This window comes from Delphinus delphis, chromosome 17, assembly GCF_949987515.2.
Source record: "Delphinus delphis chromosome 17, mDelDel1.2, whole genome shotgun sequence".
Lineage (NCBI taxonomy): Eukaryota > Metazoa > Chordata > Mammalia > Artiodactyla > Delphinidae > Delphinus > Delphinus delphis.
In genome coordinates, this window is record NC_082699.1 from 19,865,822 (window position 1) to 19,881,717 (window position 15,896).

Genomic DNA, 15,896 nt, shown 5'->3' on the forward strand with positions numbered 1-15,896 from the left:
CCTCAAAACATGCTTCTGCGTGTTTGCTTGATTTACATTTAGCAATATCTATGTGCAAATAGTAATCATACACCAAAGTAAACAGGACTATATGCAATTGCTTCCTCCGTTTCTTCAATTGCAGTTGCAATCCCATAGATTTCCATCTCGACAGTTAGCATAATTAGAAAATTCTCTTTGTCTTATTAAATGTGACTCTTCTCAATAGAATTCACTTCATTGCCAGCAAAGAACAGAAAATATACTTCAAATCTAAAATAGGAAGTCAAGGGGGGCTGTTTTATTTTTATCTGTCTTTGTGCCAGTGACATTATTATCAAAGGATATTGTAATGCTGAAAATGTACTTTGGGGATTTAAATCACGCGTTAGCCTGGAAAGCAAAAAGTGCTGTAGGGCCCATGCAATATATTTTCTCATTAATCTGATTGAAAGATTATCCTTCCTATAGCTATGAAAAGTCTAATACTCGTATATCCATCTTCTATGCTAGTAAAATTCAGCTTTATGCAAAGTCATTGTCTCTTGTGTCGAGAGTCCAAGACTTTTCTTCTCTTGGCATAAGTCCATCTGTATTAAAATAAAGTCAAAGCAGGCCACCATTTCATGCACACATTTTGATTATTTCATAAGCTGCTGTGGAAAATGGAAGTATCAGCAAGCTATGCAGTTTCCTGGTAATGTAATGCTGTCATTACCTCAGTGGTCATGTGAGAAAGTTTAGCTGTACTGTCTTTGACAAATGTTCAGTGAGTCAAAACAGTGCATTTAAATGAAATGCAGATATGAATGAGCCATTATTGCAATCACAACTCCAGCTTAAAAATTATCTTCTGTGAATATATACACTTTCTCTGTAACCTGACATTTGTGGTACAGAACTAGCTATGCATTTACTCTCCCACCATTCACCCCGCCTCTTTTCTGTACATCCTCCCCCAGACTCAGAATGAAGGAAGGTATTATGATCAGAGGCTGTATGCAGTAATTGAAGACACTCCTGATGATTCCATGCAATCAGAGTGACACGTTATCTGTGAAGAAAATTAAGTAAAGAAACAAAGCAGATTTATAGGTTGCTTTGCTATGGTCAGTGCCTCTACAAAGATTAGCAAATGTACACATATAAGCACCATCAAAAAAAAAAAAGGAAAAAGGAAAAACAAAACAAAACAGAACCAACAACCACTTATATGCTTTTCCACATAAGAGGCTCACAAAATTTTGTATAACCTTAGTCGTAACTCCCAGCGCTTAGCGATTTTAAGTTTTAATGAAACTACAGAAAATGTCTTAAACTGAATGATTTCTATTCAGAGCACTCAGAGTGCTGATACCATGAACAGTATAGATGGCTCCAGCCATAACTGTCACACAGATAATATTCTTTTATGCCTCAAGACACTAAGATGGTGCTGTAGATAACCAAAAGAAATAAGCTGCCACCATCACTAATCTGCAGCTTTGAAACCGTATAGCTTTTGCATGGTTAAGAGAAGGTACAATCACCTACCAGTGTAATAGAGAAGACATTTTAAAAGTGAACAGGACCTGGAAGAATTAAGGCTTTCATATTTATTTGTAATCCATATGCACCATGGATCAAATCATCCATATCCGATTTTATGTGTTTATGTATGACAATTGGAAATGCAAAATGAGCTGGGGACTTTCCATTCCCCCAGGACATTTTTGCTAATGTCGTGAAATGAAAATCTAAGGAGTATTTGGCCTTAGTGTTTCCTTCAGAGGTTAACTTTGGAAATCTTAAGTGTGTTCTTATGGCTGGATTTGTAATGTATGTAGCAGATTAGAATGTATTATGATATTCAGATGCACCACCCAAACAGTATAAAAAAAATTGCTGCCTGTATTTTTCTCACCCAGCAAATATTGCTTGAGGGCTTTTCACATGGATAAAATTGAATTTTACATTCCAATTGCATAATGTGACTTATCAGCTACTTTCTGTATGTGTGAGCCTGGGGTTTGGTGAACACAAATCATAACCAAAGTTGGATGAACATCTTCCATAAAGCTAAGATACTAGATCCATAAAAAAAGAACATAATTAGGTTTATGTCTGGAGCTACATTTTGGGGTGAAATACATCATTTCATATCACAATGGAATGCATCTTTACTGGCGAGGAAAAATACTATTCCTTGCTACTTGCCCATAAGAAAAAAATAAATATAAGATCAAAATGAATTTTGAAATACCAAAGGTATTTATTTTTATTTAATTTCAACGGTCGTTTTTTATATTCAGTTTGGAAATCTCAAATCAGAAATCCTTTCATTTGAGAGTACAGGCTGACATTCAAGACTCTAGGAAACAGAGAAAACATAATGATAAACCAAATATCATGAGAATTGGACCCTACGATAAAACCATTTTCTCATTATTTGTTCTAAGAATGTGATAGCTTTCCAGGGAAAAGAAAAAATCTACTTGAAAATGTAGAGCAAGATATACAATTTTTTTAATCGAACACAAGAACTATCAATACTAATCTGCTAATTTGTGCCCCAAAATGTAATCATATTGTTGGGACAAAAACACAATGCATTCAGGAAGCTATTAAATGCACAGCAGTATTTGAAATCGAACCACAGTGACTTGTTGTTATGGCAGGCTGACATTATTGGTTCTTGTATATAGTTACATAATGATCTCTGAAGCCAGCTTTAAAAACTGTTCTATAAAACCAGTTAACAGATGTCAAAATCTGACTAAGAGTCAACTTTCTAAGACACTTACTTTACAGCTACATTTAAGAACCTTTTGTCTACGTTAAAAAATAAAAATCCAAAACCAACGTATTATACTATTTTCTCTCTCCAAAGGATCTCTGTTGCACAGTAAACTCTATTGCCTTTTATTCCAAATTTATTAGGGATGTCATCATCCAGTGGTCATTAACCTAAAAAATATGCACCACTGAAATTATGTTGATGTGAAGTAAAAGATTGTTATGATTTTTTTCTGTCTGCTTTACTAACACAGCATACAGTTTTTACTCTGTATAAAGATTCATTATCTTTCTATAGAAAGTTTGCATCATTTCAAACATACAAAAGACAGTATAATCAGAAATCATTTTATCTATAACATCATCATACTATTATGGTCATATCGTGTAACATAATAGGATTTGCTGTGAATGTCATCTTGTAATATGAAAAAATAAAAGAGTGATGGTGCTATAGCAGCCAGTAGTATTGTGGACAAATATTTTGGATCATTATTTTCTAACTCAAAGTAAATGATTTGTCCTCACAATAGTTATAAAATAAAAATGAAAATACACTTGAAATAATTAAACATTCTCTTCCCTTTTCTAGTGTCTATATAAAACAACTCAAAAATTAGTATACACAAAAAAGAAAAAAAAAACATTTTCAATGCTTTTGCGTATTTCTCAAATAAAGAAGGTGGAATCTAGAAAATAGAATTGTTACAGTAAAACTGCTTTCTGTTCTGTGAAAGCCCTTGTTTTTGTAATTGTAAATGAAGCTGTTTCATCTGGTTTATGTGCTGCTGTTCCCACTATTGCAGCTCAGGGCAATACAAATGATTAGTTGCCTGATTCCAGATTCATACAGGCTCAACTATAACAACTAGACTCCGGCATTTAAATGACTGAACTGATGTGAGAACATAAACCATTCCAGACCATTTATACAAATGGAACCGGCCAGGCATTTTATCAAATCTCCTATTACAAGAAAAAACCCTGTATCACCTCCATGCAATTCTTTTGTTTGTTTGTTTTTTACTCACAAAATATTGGGGTGTGCTTTATGCTAATTTTTAATTTTAAAAAGTTTTGCTATAAATACCACCACCAAAATGATATTTTCAGGTCACAGCTGCAAATGGTCAAAGCCTCATGTTTCACTCAGTTACATTTCAGTGAAGAGGTCTCTATAAAAAATATTTCCTTCAAAGGAAAGCATCTTTTTCTGCAAATTAAATTTCTGAGAAGTTTCCCTGGAATACAAAAGTGTGGATTTCAACTGAGCTCAAAAGATACAATTTACATATAAAAATCAATCATTCTATTTTGGGTTGAACATCAAAATTACGTGCCTAAGCTTTCATATTGGTAATTTCATATTCCTAAAGAGTTTGAAATGTCAGTGAATACTCTCCAAATCCTCATTTCTACCTTTCACCAGAAGTTCTAGAATGTCAGTTTGAAAAATTGCACGAACTGTATGAAGTTTTACAAAAAATTTCAACACATAATTTAAACAGCCTCCTAAATTAGCACAATTGAAATTTAGATTTTAATACCATGGTTTATGAGCTTGAGCTTCTGCCTCCCTGAAGTTAATGGAATAGTAACTGGCAATAATATATGTGAAAAAGATTAGAAAGAAATAACTGAATTTTTTAAGCCACCCAGGCAGATTAGTCCCTTTACTTACAATAATAATGAACACTATGAACAACATGAATGACAATGAACGGCAGAACAACAAGAACAAAATGGAGAGCACGACTTTTATGAAGGTTTATAAGAAAAATTAAGAACCAGGCAGAATTTTATTAACTGAGATGAAAAATTAGTTCAATTTTTTTAAGACTATTTTTTAGAGCAGCTTTAGGTTCCCAGCAAAACTGAAGGGAAGGTAGAGAGAATTCCCCTATACCCCAGAGATAATTAGAGCAGGCAGTGACTTTATCTATGTGATGGTAGTAGCTTGGAATGGAAAATAACTGGTAAGAACAGACTATTTAGGGGGTGAAATATGTGGATAGATGGAAATATAAGTCTAAGTTTCCCAACCAACCAATGGTGATAAGGGGATCTCATATAGAACAAACAGTATATGCGATGTCATGAGGAATATATAAGCAGTTTGATATTATGGGAACATCAAGAATAGGGAGGAACACATTAAATGAAACTAGGAGGTGAACAAAGATCAGGTTATAAAACGATCTTAGACCGTAGTAAAGATCTTTAATTTTATTATTTAGGCCACTTGGGACAGGGGATTGTCAAGAAAGATATTTAGTATGGGAAACGGATGATAGACTTGAGACTATTTGTGCTAGTTTCAAGTAAGGAATCCATATGAAGGGATTGTGGTGTTGAGGAGAGGGTTCCAGGGGTTCAGGCTAAGTAAGGGAAACCAGAAAGCTACTCCTTTAAGCCCTAGTGGGCACACCGTCTGCAGTCACATACCCCTTAGTGAATCCATACCACCACCTACTAACCACTACCACAGAAATCATTGTATTTGGGGTAACCATGTACCTGTCTATGCCATAACTCACCATCCGTCCCAGCCTCCAACCCACCTTCGAGATGATAAACTCATTGAATGTAAACTTTGTCGTCTCCCTCCCCCATACAAACCATAGTGTGGTACATATTAAGGCTCAATAAGTGTTTAAATGCATCAATAAGAATTTTATGGAAAATTAAAAACATCACTGTGTAACATTAGGCCTGTGTTGTTTCTAGCTATTTCTACAACCTGAAATCAGCCACACATTTATTACTATTTTAGATACCTACTAAACTTGTAAAAATTACATGAGAATGGAATTTTTAAATTTAATTCCAAAGTTATATCTCATACATAAGTTTACAAACTTTATCTTTCATATAATGAATATCTAAAAGTTAACTTATAAAGGAAGGCAACTAAAGTTGATTCAGTACTCTCTGAGTCTCAAAACACTGTTATATGGGGGTTATTACTAGGGGTCATAACTGGAGGTCTAGGGATACCTGAATCACATCTCTTTCCTTTCTACTGGAAGTATGAAATTAAAATAAATTTCTTTTTTCAAAAATAGAAAACAGAATAGAGAAATGACTTTAGTAAGAGTTACGCAAGTTTCTGAGAATGTAAGCAAAGGTTGAATAAAAGCCAAGCTGATGCTTATGGCCTAGGCTCAAACCCTACATGGAGCTTCAAACTTCTATCTAAAAATAAACCTTGGATCCACACAGTTAGGTAAGCTGGCAAGGAGAGGGAGATAAACAGACCCCAGGAGAGTCCCTGGGTCCATTTAAACACCAATTATAAGGAAGCAGGAGAGAAAGGTTCCTTTGGAGCCCTGTTCTATCTAGTTGATTCCATTACTGCATTTGGAGTAGAAGAGGAACATCCAGGGGTCTGAGGTAGGAATATGTAAAAGGGAGTGGGAGTTTTTCTTTTAACACAGTGTCTCTAGCAAGAGATAACTTTGGCTCATCAGTGCTTGACAATCTTGCCAAAATAAGCCATAGAGATCCTTTCTTTACAGAGTAGATGATATTACTATTATTTTATGGATGAATAAGATGAAATTTAGAGAAGTTATATGGTTTGCCAAAAGGTACAGAGGTAGAGAGGCTGAAATTTTTACCACATTTGCCAGGCTTTAAATCTGTGCTCTAACTGAAACCATATGGGAGAGCCTTAGTTGATGCCATTTGGTGCACAAGATCCACCTAGTAAACTCTGTCGAAACACTTAACTCCTCAGAATTGTCAGCTGATAAAACGGCTGCTGCTTAAACCATTAAGTTTTGGGGAAGTCTGATATGCAGCAATAGATAGCTGAACTACATGCATTTTCTGAGAGTATCTTTATTTAGTACTGTATACTTTAATAAAACATGCATGTCCTTACTGATTAAGGGGTTAGAGGGAAGGGAGCCTCACTTAGCTTAATGTTGAAATTCATTCTAGAACCACAGTTGATCTGAGATCACTAGTAGAGGTCTGGAGAGCTTCCCAGATAGTCAAAGCTTAAATAAACAAAGTATTGTGACTTTTTTTTTTAATGAATCAAGATCATATTACATACCTTCACCAGAGAAGTAACCCTTGGCAAACACTGAAGAATAGTCTATTGACCCAACTTTCAACAAATACATAAACTAACAATCCTGTATCATTTAATTAAAAAAGTCAGTATTTCCAAGTTAGAGCCCTGTCAAAAGCAGAAAAAATCATGTTCCTGTACATTATGATTCTCAAAATGTAAACAAAAGTATGATACTTTTTTTTCATACTCTGTCTATGCATCTCACTTCTTTTACTCAGGTACTTTTAAGCAATTTCTCTGAACTCAAACATTTAGCTGCTAAGTGGATTTGGCTCTTTTCAAAATGTTTTTACATAAATGACAATAGTAGCAAATAAAAATGTTGTAGATTGCCTGGGCGATTATTATTATCAGCAGCAGGTTCTTGTGAAACATAAGATTTTTAGCCTAATTATTGAGGAAAGCTGTATGGAATCGACCTTTCAAGCATATAAATGATTGAAATAAAGATTTAAATGTAATCAAACGTTTACATGTTATGTTGGTCAATGGAAGTTATATTTGTGATTGTGAATTATGCTGAAAGTTAATATTATTAAAAGGAAACAAGAAACATGATGATTAATAATTCATTAGCATTCTTTCACCTTCCTTTAAAATAAGCTATTACCTGAATTGTGGGAAAGCAGATAATAGACTATAATTTATCATTTTTCAGGGACTAGAAATGGTCCTATATTTTAAATCCTTGTTTTAATTATCTAGCCTGATATTTTGATAACCAATATTATAACACCAGGAGTCTCAGAAGATACTGTAGGAGAGATATTTTGACATATTTAGTCTACATTTCTTGATTTCATAGTGAGATTGTAATGAGGAATTCCCATTTACTCTTGAGCTCAGCATTTAGATAATTGAATAATAAACCACAATCAATGAGAACCTTTAAAGATTGTCACTCTTATGTTAAGATTGAACTTAAAAAAAAATAGCTTCTTAGCTTGCAAACATTTTTGGCTGAACCCCATTTGGTATTCAGAATGTAAATGAGATTTGTTATCAGGCAGGAAACCTGAAACTGATTTAACCTAGATATTAATCTTCATATTAAGGACATATTTACATTTCTTGCATAGCACAGTAGGTTAGCACTAAGGAGGATCTGCATTTAATTTTTTTAAAATGGCTTAGCTCAATTGATGTACAGTGCATATTTCTCATTTTAACTATTTTGTTTATTTCATAGATTCTTTTATTTTCCCATGGTCATGTTAAGGCTTGCTGGATTGAAAATATGCCGCAAATAGAAGCCAAACCACAGTAAAATGACTCTGCCTAACCCTAAGAGTTCCAGTCATTTCCTTTTATATTTTATAATAAGATATGACAACTCAATTTAAAGAAAATACACAATAGTTGCTGACTACAGTGAAAAGTTTATATTAAAATAATGTGTTGCTGTGGGGAGGTGGATAATTGAGCATTCAGTAGGTATTTTCTGGCAGGGCTCCTGAAATAAGCAAAAGTAATATCTGTTAACAGAGGATAAATGCAGATAAAGTTACTCTAGTCAGTAATTAGGATTTTACAGATCCCTGTTTAAATGCTGATGCAAGAGAAAATGAAGAAGGCTGCACTTAGTCATTAAAGTTGAGCTGATCCAAACTCTCTCAGTAAGACCTGACCTTTGATTGAGCCCCGTTCCTACTAATATGTGACTCCGCCAGTTTTCTTCTGCATGTAATGAAGAATGAGCACACTTGAGAAGTACAAACAAAATCTAACTGAAACTGTTAATTTTAAGATGTGAATGGGTGGGGTAGGGGGGAAGGGTTGGGATTTGAAACCGGAAAGCTCTAGTAAGTTTCCCTAGATTTCAAACAGAACCTTTGGTTATTTTGTCTTCTTCAGCCATCTTATTTAATTCCAGGAAATAGAGTTGTAACTCTTTGACATCATGAAGGAAGAGGTGAGGTGACCAGGTATCAACTTTTTCAAGGGGATAGTTCTTAGAAAATTCCAATTGACTACTCTCTCCTTTCCTTCAAGAGAATTTATAAAATCAACGTACACAACATCTTCTCAAGCAGTCGTGTTCACCAAAACAACAGTAACTTGAATGATCAAATTAGTGTTAAGAATAGGAGAGCAGGTATTTTTCCTCAAGAAACACTACAACATGAAAGTACCTGTGCACTGAATACTGCCTTACACACAAAAATCTAAAAGCCAAACTTATTCCCAAAATTATGTCAAATAACTCCTCCCTCCTTTCCACTTTGTTGCCAAAAGGGATTATGGGGTGCTAGCAATGGTCAGCCTTCATCCATTACCATTTTTGCTTAGGAAATTTTATAGGAATCTAGAGATGATTAATATGGATCATCATACTCCCTTGCAAAAGAAAAGAATTGGGGACTTTGGGGTTATCATCACTTATTGTGCTTTGAATAATTTCTCCCACAATGTTTCCTTGCTACTTGGCCCAGTAAGGAGGTTTTTGCAAGCATAAGTAGGATGGATTAAAGCGGGGAGAGAATAGAGTTAAGGAAGCAATTAGTAAGGTATTTCAAAATGTATTGGGGTGAAAGTCTCCATTATCATTTATCATTGTTCTTTAGCTAGAACCTAGAGACAAGCCTCTAATCAAGCATTACTGTAAATGATAGACACTTGAACCTCTATAATCATAAACTTCTCCATAGGCTTGGGAGCTTCTCATTCTATTCCTACTAAATCCCCTTTATCCACTTGATCAAGTGTCCTGTCAACTCTTGCTCAGTTACCTTAGGTCATCTGGGATGAGTATTGACTGCTTTCTTCCATTACTAGTCTATACCTACCCCTGGTTACTATCCTTAGATATTTTTTTGCTCTAAGGTTAATTACTATAGCTCTGCCTTTTTACTTGAACAGAGGGAACTCCTTGACCCCTACCCTAAGTTAAATCCCTCTGTTATATAGTTCCATAGGACCTTATATTACACTCATTTTTAAAAAATTGAATCACTCAACAAATACTTGTGGAGTGCTTATTCTGTTCTAGGTACAACAGTGAACAAAAGTTCCAGGCCTCATAGAGCTTACATACTATAATTATATGCTATTTAAAGCCTTCAGCTCTCCAGCTAAAATAAAACTCTTTGAAAGCAAGAATTATAACTGTCTTCTTCATCACTGTTTCCCCGGCACTTTGCAGAGTACCTGGAATATTGAAAAGGTACAATGAATATTTATTGAATTATTAAATAAATAAATAAACATTGCAGTTTTACAGAAACATAGATGTTTTATTTGTTCATGAGCAAAATTCAGCAGTATAAAATTACCTGTAAAAAGTGTCTATAAAAAGTGACCTAATGAAACTATTAGACTAAAACACACTAGTACATGTGCACCAGCCATATGACTGCATTGTTACTTACAAATAAACTATTTTCTAGAAAATTATTTGGTTTGTTTCATGTGCTGTGTTTTCAACAGACAGCAAGGCATTGATTAAGCACGTCCTAATATTCAGTTTAAGTCAATGTAGTACAATAAAACACATCATTCATACTTATTAAAGTGACACCAAAGAACCCATCCTAGAATTCTAGGAGCAAAATATGTGACATAAGATTCAGATGTAAACAATTTTTCACCTTATAGTAAACACACACACACACACACACACACACACGCACACCCCATCTTCACAAGATCCTTTGAATGAATGAGTTGAAGCATTTTTACTGTTAATATGGTGTTTAAAAGTGTGAGTCTTTTGATTGTATTAATGAGAGCAGGGAGTTCCCAATGATGAAAAAGCTAAAGTTGTATGCCTGCATGAAGACCAGAATTGCCTTCAATTGTCTTATATTTTGTTCCTAAATTTATCTGTAGCCAAGATTAGAGAAAATAGACAAACACAGACATAATCTAGGTCTCTTCACTCACCAACTGTTTCAGCCCATGAAAATGGTTAAATCACACAAAAAAGAGTGCCATGAAACTATGCATCACATATGATCCCTTTATTTTTGAAGTATCAAAAATAAGCCCACAAGATAGTATTAGAAGTAAAAGGAAATTATTGGCTCCTTGAACAAAAAATCTAGTAATAGCTGGTATTAGCTACCATTTAATAGCGGGTACAAGTGATATCACCAAGACCCATTTCACAGCTTGAGATTCTCAGAGTTGGCTTCATTCTCAGTCATTGCACATGATGGGAATAAAGCATCCATATTCTAAGTCTCATATATTCATGCCAACAACAATCGAGGCACAATGACCAGGAGGGTTAATTTGGGGGGAAAGGGTAGCAAATTTTATAAAGTATATTATAGAGTCCAACAGAGTCCATATTTGTCACATGAATATGTTACAACTTGCCCCAGTAAAAACTTTACTCTTTCTGTTGAAGAAATAAACAAAACACAAGTCCCATGAAGCCAAGATCTAACGAATGCTCATCTCACCGAAAGGTACAGAGCCGAGTTTCTCAGCCAGTACTGTCCTTTTAAGGGGTATTTGGAAATAGTGCGGGTGCTTTTGGTTCACATAATGACTGGGCTGTGATATGGCATTGGGTGTTCAGGATCTGAGGTTTTTCACCATCCTGAACTTCCTTGATAGTGCTTTACAATGACAAATTATTCTGCCTGAAAGGCCAACAGCGCTCCCTCTCACTGACACACACAGCAACAGAGAAATGCCTATAGTGGCAGAGACCAAACAGTGATGGACTTGTTCGGTGAAATGGCAGCCAACTCTTTTGAGACTGTATTGACAATGGCAAAAACAGTTTTCTCAGCAATAAAACTGATAAATTCTGAACTTAAAATGAAACTTTTTGGAACATTGTGTATTTTTAAAAGCAACCTTTGGTAAGAAAAAATCTAGTGAGCCTATCTGAGCAATCCACCTGACCCTTCCTTCTATTTCTTTCCCTGAACACCGCTCTTTGAATTTTTCTAGAGAATGGGCCAATTCAGGGTGGAGGTTTGTTCCCAAGGCAATCAGCCTTTCACTACTGGTCCTAAGGTTTACCCATCTCCCACACCCCCAGTCATTCCTCAGGTACCTTAAATTACACCCAAGCCCATCTCCACTCAACCTAGCCAGTGCTTCTAAATAGTTCCAGATTCCACCAATGGGCGCAGAGCCGGATCCGGCCCTCCCTGGTCCGGCCCCTATTCTAGGTAAGTCCAACTCCCGCCAGCCAGTGCAGAGCCAGGTTCTAGCCTTTTATATCTCTGGCTGCAACTGGAACCTGCCCTCCTCGTTGGCATTTAGTTTCCTCCACTCAACGCTCTTCGGCGTGTCTGGCTGCTGTCCAGCCGTCCTCTCCCTGCTCTGTTCTAATTCGTCTTTTCTAACCAATCACTGTAGAGTTACCCTGCTAGCCTAGGTAGAGCCCTGGACCCACCCACTCGTTCCCGGGGCTGTGCCCAGTTAAAAAACACGCACACACAGAGTAAGGAAGAATTGAAAATGGATTTTAAAAAAGGCAAGCACTAGGTGTTGCCTCCAGAGTCTGTTGCGTGTGGTTGGACAAAGTACAAAATGCATGTGTATACAGAGTTGTAATCCCTGAGCGTTAAGTTTAATCACCGTCAACAAATTGTATATGCCATCTACATAAACTCCTAACCTCCTGTTATTGTTAATTTGTACAACATAGAGATCAAGATTTTACTTTGAAACCAAGGTGAGAGAGCCTTATAAAATGAATCTATAACTATTTCTGCTTTTCAAGGTATACTAAACATTAGGCAATAATATATCCATTCTGATTTGCACGTGCTAGTTAGCAGTGACCTGTGATGGATTCCTGGCTCTGGAAAAAGCAAATAAAACTTCTCAGTCAGTTAGCAGTTGGCCTCAGTAAACAGCACAACTGAACTAGGGAGAAAATGGATGCTGGACACTGAGAGCCATATAAATACTGTAAAATAGTAACATAATAGCTGAAGTAATAAAAAATATGTTGGTAGTAGAGGTCAAGAACACTAGGGAATTAAGAACATTTTATAGGTGGTGGAATTATATTTTGAAGTCTAATTAATTAGTCTCTCCTTCACTTCTTTTTATGTGATGCTCCCTTTATATTACTCAGAATCATCCCTTACTTCAGGAATAGTTAGGAAGAGTCAGTATGTAGCTCATTAGTTTAAAATAAACATTTCAATTCACAGAAGTCAGAGTAGCACTGACTATATTAAAATAAAAATAACTGTAAAACAGAAAGATGGGTTATATTGTGTCCCCTTGACTCTCCATTAGATAAGCGCCATCTGATCTGGAGAAGAAAAAGATGGTGGGTGCGTGGAGAGAACATCCCACAAAGGTTTACTGATTTGTGGCATGCAAAAAGAGTTCCACATCCTGCTCTTCTCCTGAGAATAAGGAAAGAATCTCAGAAAATTTAAATACAGGAGGGATTGTTTGATTCGATTTCAGGACTATAGTCCTGAGATGACACCAAGCCTTGAGGAGAAGCCCAATGCTCTGTACATTGCTGGGCCAATAGATTTAAAATGGCTCTATAAGATTTCTAGAAAATTAGGTCGCATTTTTTTCTGCATGTCCCAAGAAGGTTGTGTAAGTTCTTTCAAAGTGAGACAAACGGTGGGTCTGCAGAGATCTTGTGGTGAAAATAAAAGAACACTTTTGAAGAAGGTGAGGCACATAGGTTGCCTAGAGAGATCAGATAAAAACCCATTTTGTTTCTGCTGGTGCTTGCATAGAGGAAAATGACTGCTTGAGGACCACGCTGGGCGGTGTGTCTCCACAAAGACCAATGGAGTTTGGTGCTGATGTTTGAAGACCAGGGAGTATGAAGCTAGTGGGGATGGAGCACAATAATGAATGACCTCACACTCTTTCCTCAGTGACATATAAATCTCACGCAGTCCTAAATTGAAGGAGGTAGGATAGAAATTATGAATCAAGTTTACACTTGAAATGACAGAGAAATTTGAAGTGACTGAATTTGCCTGGAAATAATCAGATTATCTTTGATGACATCAAGTAGGTCAGACTTCAGAAGAATAAGCAGTTATAGGAAAATAAACTTGTACTTACCTAAATAGTACAATAAACTTGTGGAATGCCTTCCTTGAAATGGCCATAAATTGAGTACAATGCTAGTAGTGAGGAAACTTTCCTGGAAAAATCAGTTTTCTCATTTGTAAGTTCAGAGAAGTAAGGTTGCATCCAGTTCAAATCAGGCAAAAGCACCAGTTAACAATGGAGAGAGGGGAATGCAGATTCATGGCTATGACAATAGCATGACTAAATGCAAGGAAGCATTAAAGTAAGTGACTGGAAACAAGAAAGTACTATAAGGGAGGAGAAGATAACTTGTGATGAGGGGAGAGAGGAAATGCCTGGTCAGCTCGAAAGGAAGACATATCTTGACACTAGGGCCAATTTAGATCCAAAGCCATAGATTCAATAAGTCCTGTAATACCTGCTCATCACAATGTAGTTGGCAGACTAGCAACACATCAGCATTACCAGGAAGCTTATTAGAAATGCCAAGTCTCAGGGCCCAACCCAGAGCAACTGTATAAGAATTTCAGTTTTGACAAGACCCCTAAGTGATTCATTTGCACAAGAAGCACAGCTCTAATTGATCCACAGAAGAATGGGTAAGAAAATATGAATGTAAGTTCATGTGGGCAGGTAATTTTGGTTATTAGTTGTTCTATCCATAGTATCTGTAAGAGTGCTTGACATACAGTGAGTACATAATAAATAGTTGTTAAATATATGAGACTTCTTAACTTCACCTTCATTACAAAAGAAAGCAAAATGCTTACATATACAGTTGATCGTGTAACTTTTGAATATGAAAAGCAGACTCAATCACTTAATTGCCTAGCCAATAACTAAAAACAAAATTAATGTCAAAACTTTGAAAGTTTCCTTATTTATTTCAAATTAATCAATACTTTGGCCCTTTCACTACTCTTCCATATAATAATGAAAAGACATTCAGAACTTCACATTTTTATATGTTGTTGGTTGGTAAGAAAATATTGCTTATAGAATTAATTTATTTCTTTTGATCCATAACTAAACTGATTATTCATTCAGAAACATTATTTCTACATTCTGTGAATTACACTCAGTGTTCTGGAGGAAAGTTTGAAACATACACAATCATTGTCTTAAGTGAAAATGCAGGGGGAGAATAAAAGTTTAAACTAACTGCACATATTAATCAGAAGAGAATTAATTTTATACAATAGAATTTATAAACAAAATAATGAGAGACTGTATCAAGCATATACAAGACAAGAAAATGCCAAGGCTTGACTGATTCATCAGGTAAAGATGCAACATGCCACTTTTAGATCCATACAGTGTATTACTTATATAGACAATGAAAGGTAGAGTAGCCAAAGATGGCAGCCAAAGCTGCCACACACCAAAACAGACAATACCAGAGGGTCAACGTGAGTTATGGGATATCCTATCACTGAGGAACAAATTCTAGACTATAGCTAAGCAGTTTTACAGTTTGCAGTTCTGTTCTGAGAGGGACCAGGCAGAAAGCCCCATACCTCATCAGAATCCTGATGGCGATAAGAAACTGTGTCCTGATAGCCACTCAGGTGAGATAGGAAGGTGAGGGGGAGAGGGCTTCAAAGGGGCTCTTCTGAGGCCTCCCATCCAGGAGAATCATGGGACACTGGCAACAGTCAGATTAGTTGCAGGTCAAGTTCGAGTCTTTGCCTGTGTGGCCGATGTGGGTATGTGCAAGACCTCGAGGGCACCATGGTGGAGCTCTTTTCCTACAGAAGGCAGAATTAGGAATAATTAATTCTATTTGGATTCATTGTAGAGCCTTAAAAGGCCAAGAGGTTTTGTTAGTGTCATCAGTGTTTCTGCTCTCAAAAGTGGCATTGTATTACTGGGAATAGATTAAATGGAAAAGAGATGAAATTCCCTTTCATCTGTTCAGTCAGAGAATGCCTGTGAAAATAATTCTTTGGTGAATAAGGTGGTAGTACATAAGGAAGTGAAGATGTGGTTGTGGAAAACAAGAAGAAAATACAAGGTAGTGAATAGTGAATATGTGGAACTTGTCACTCTAAGAGATGGTAAATATAAACTGTAT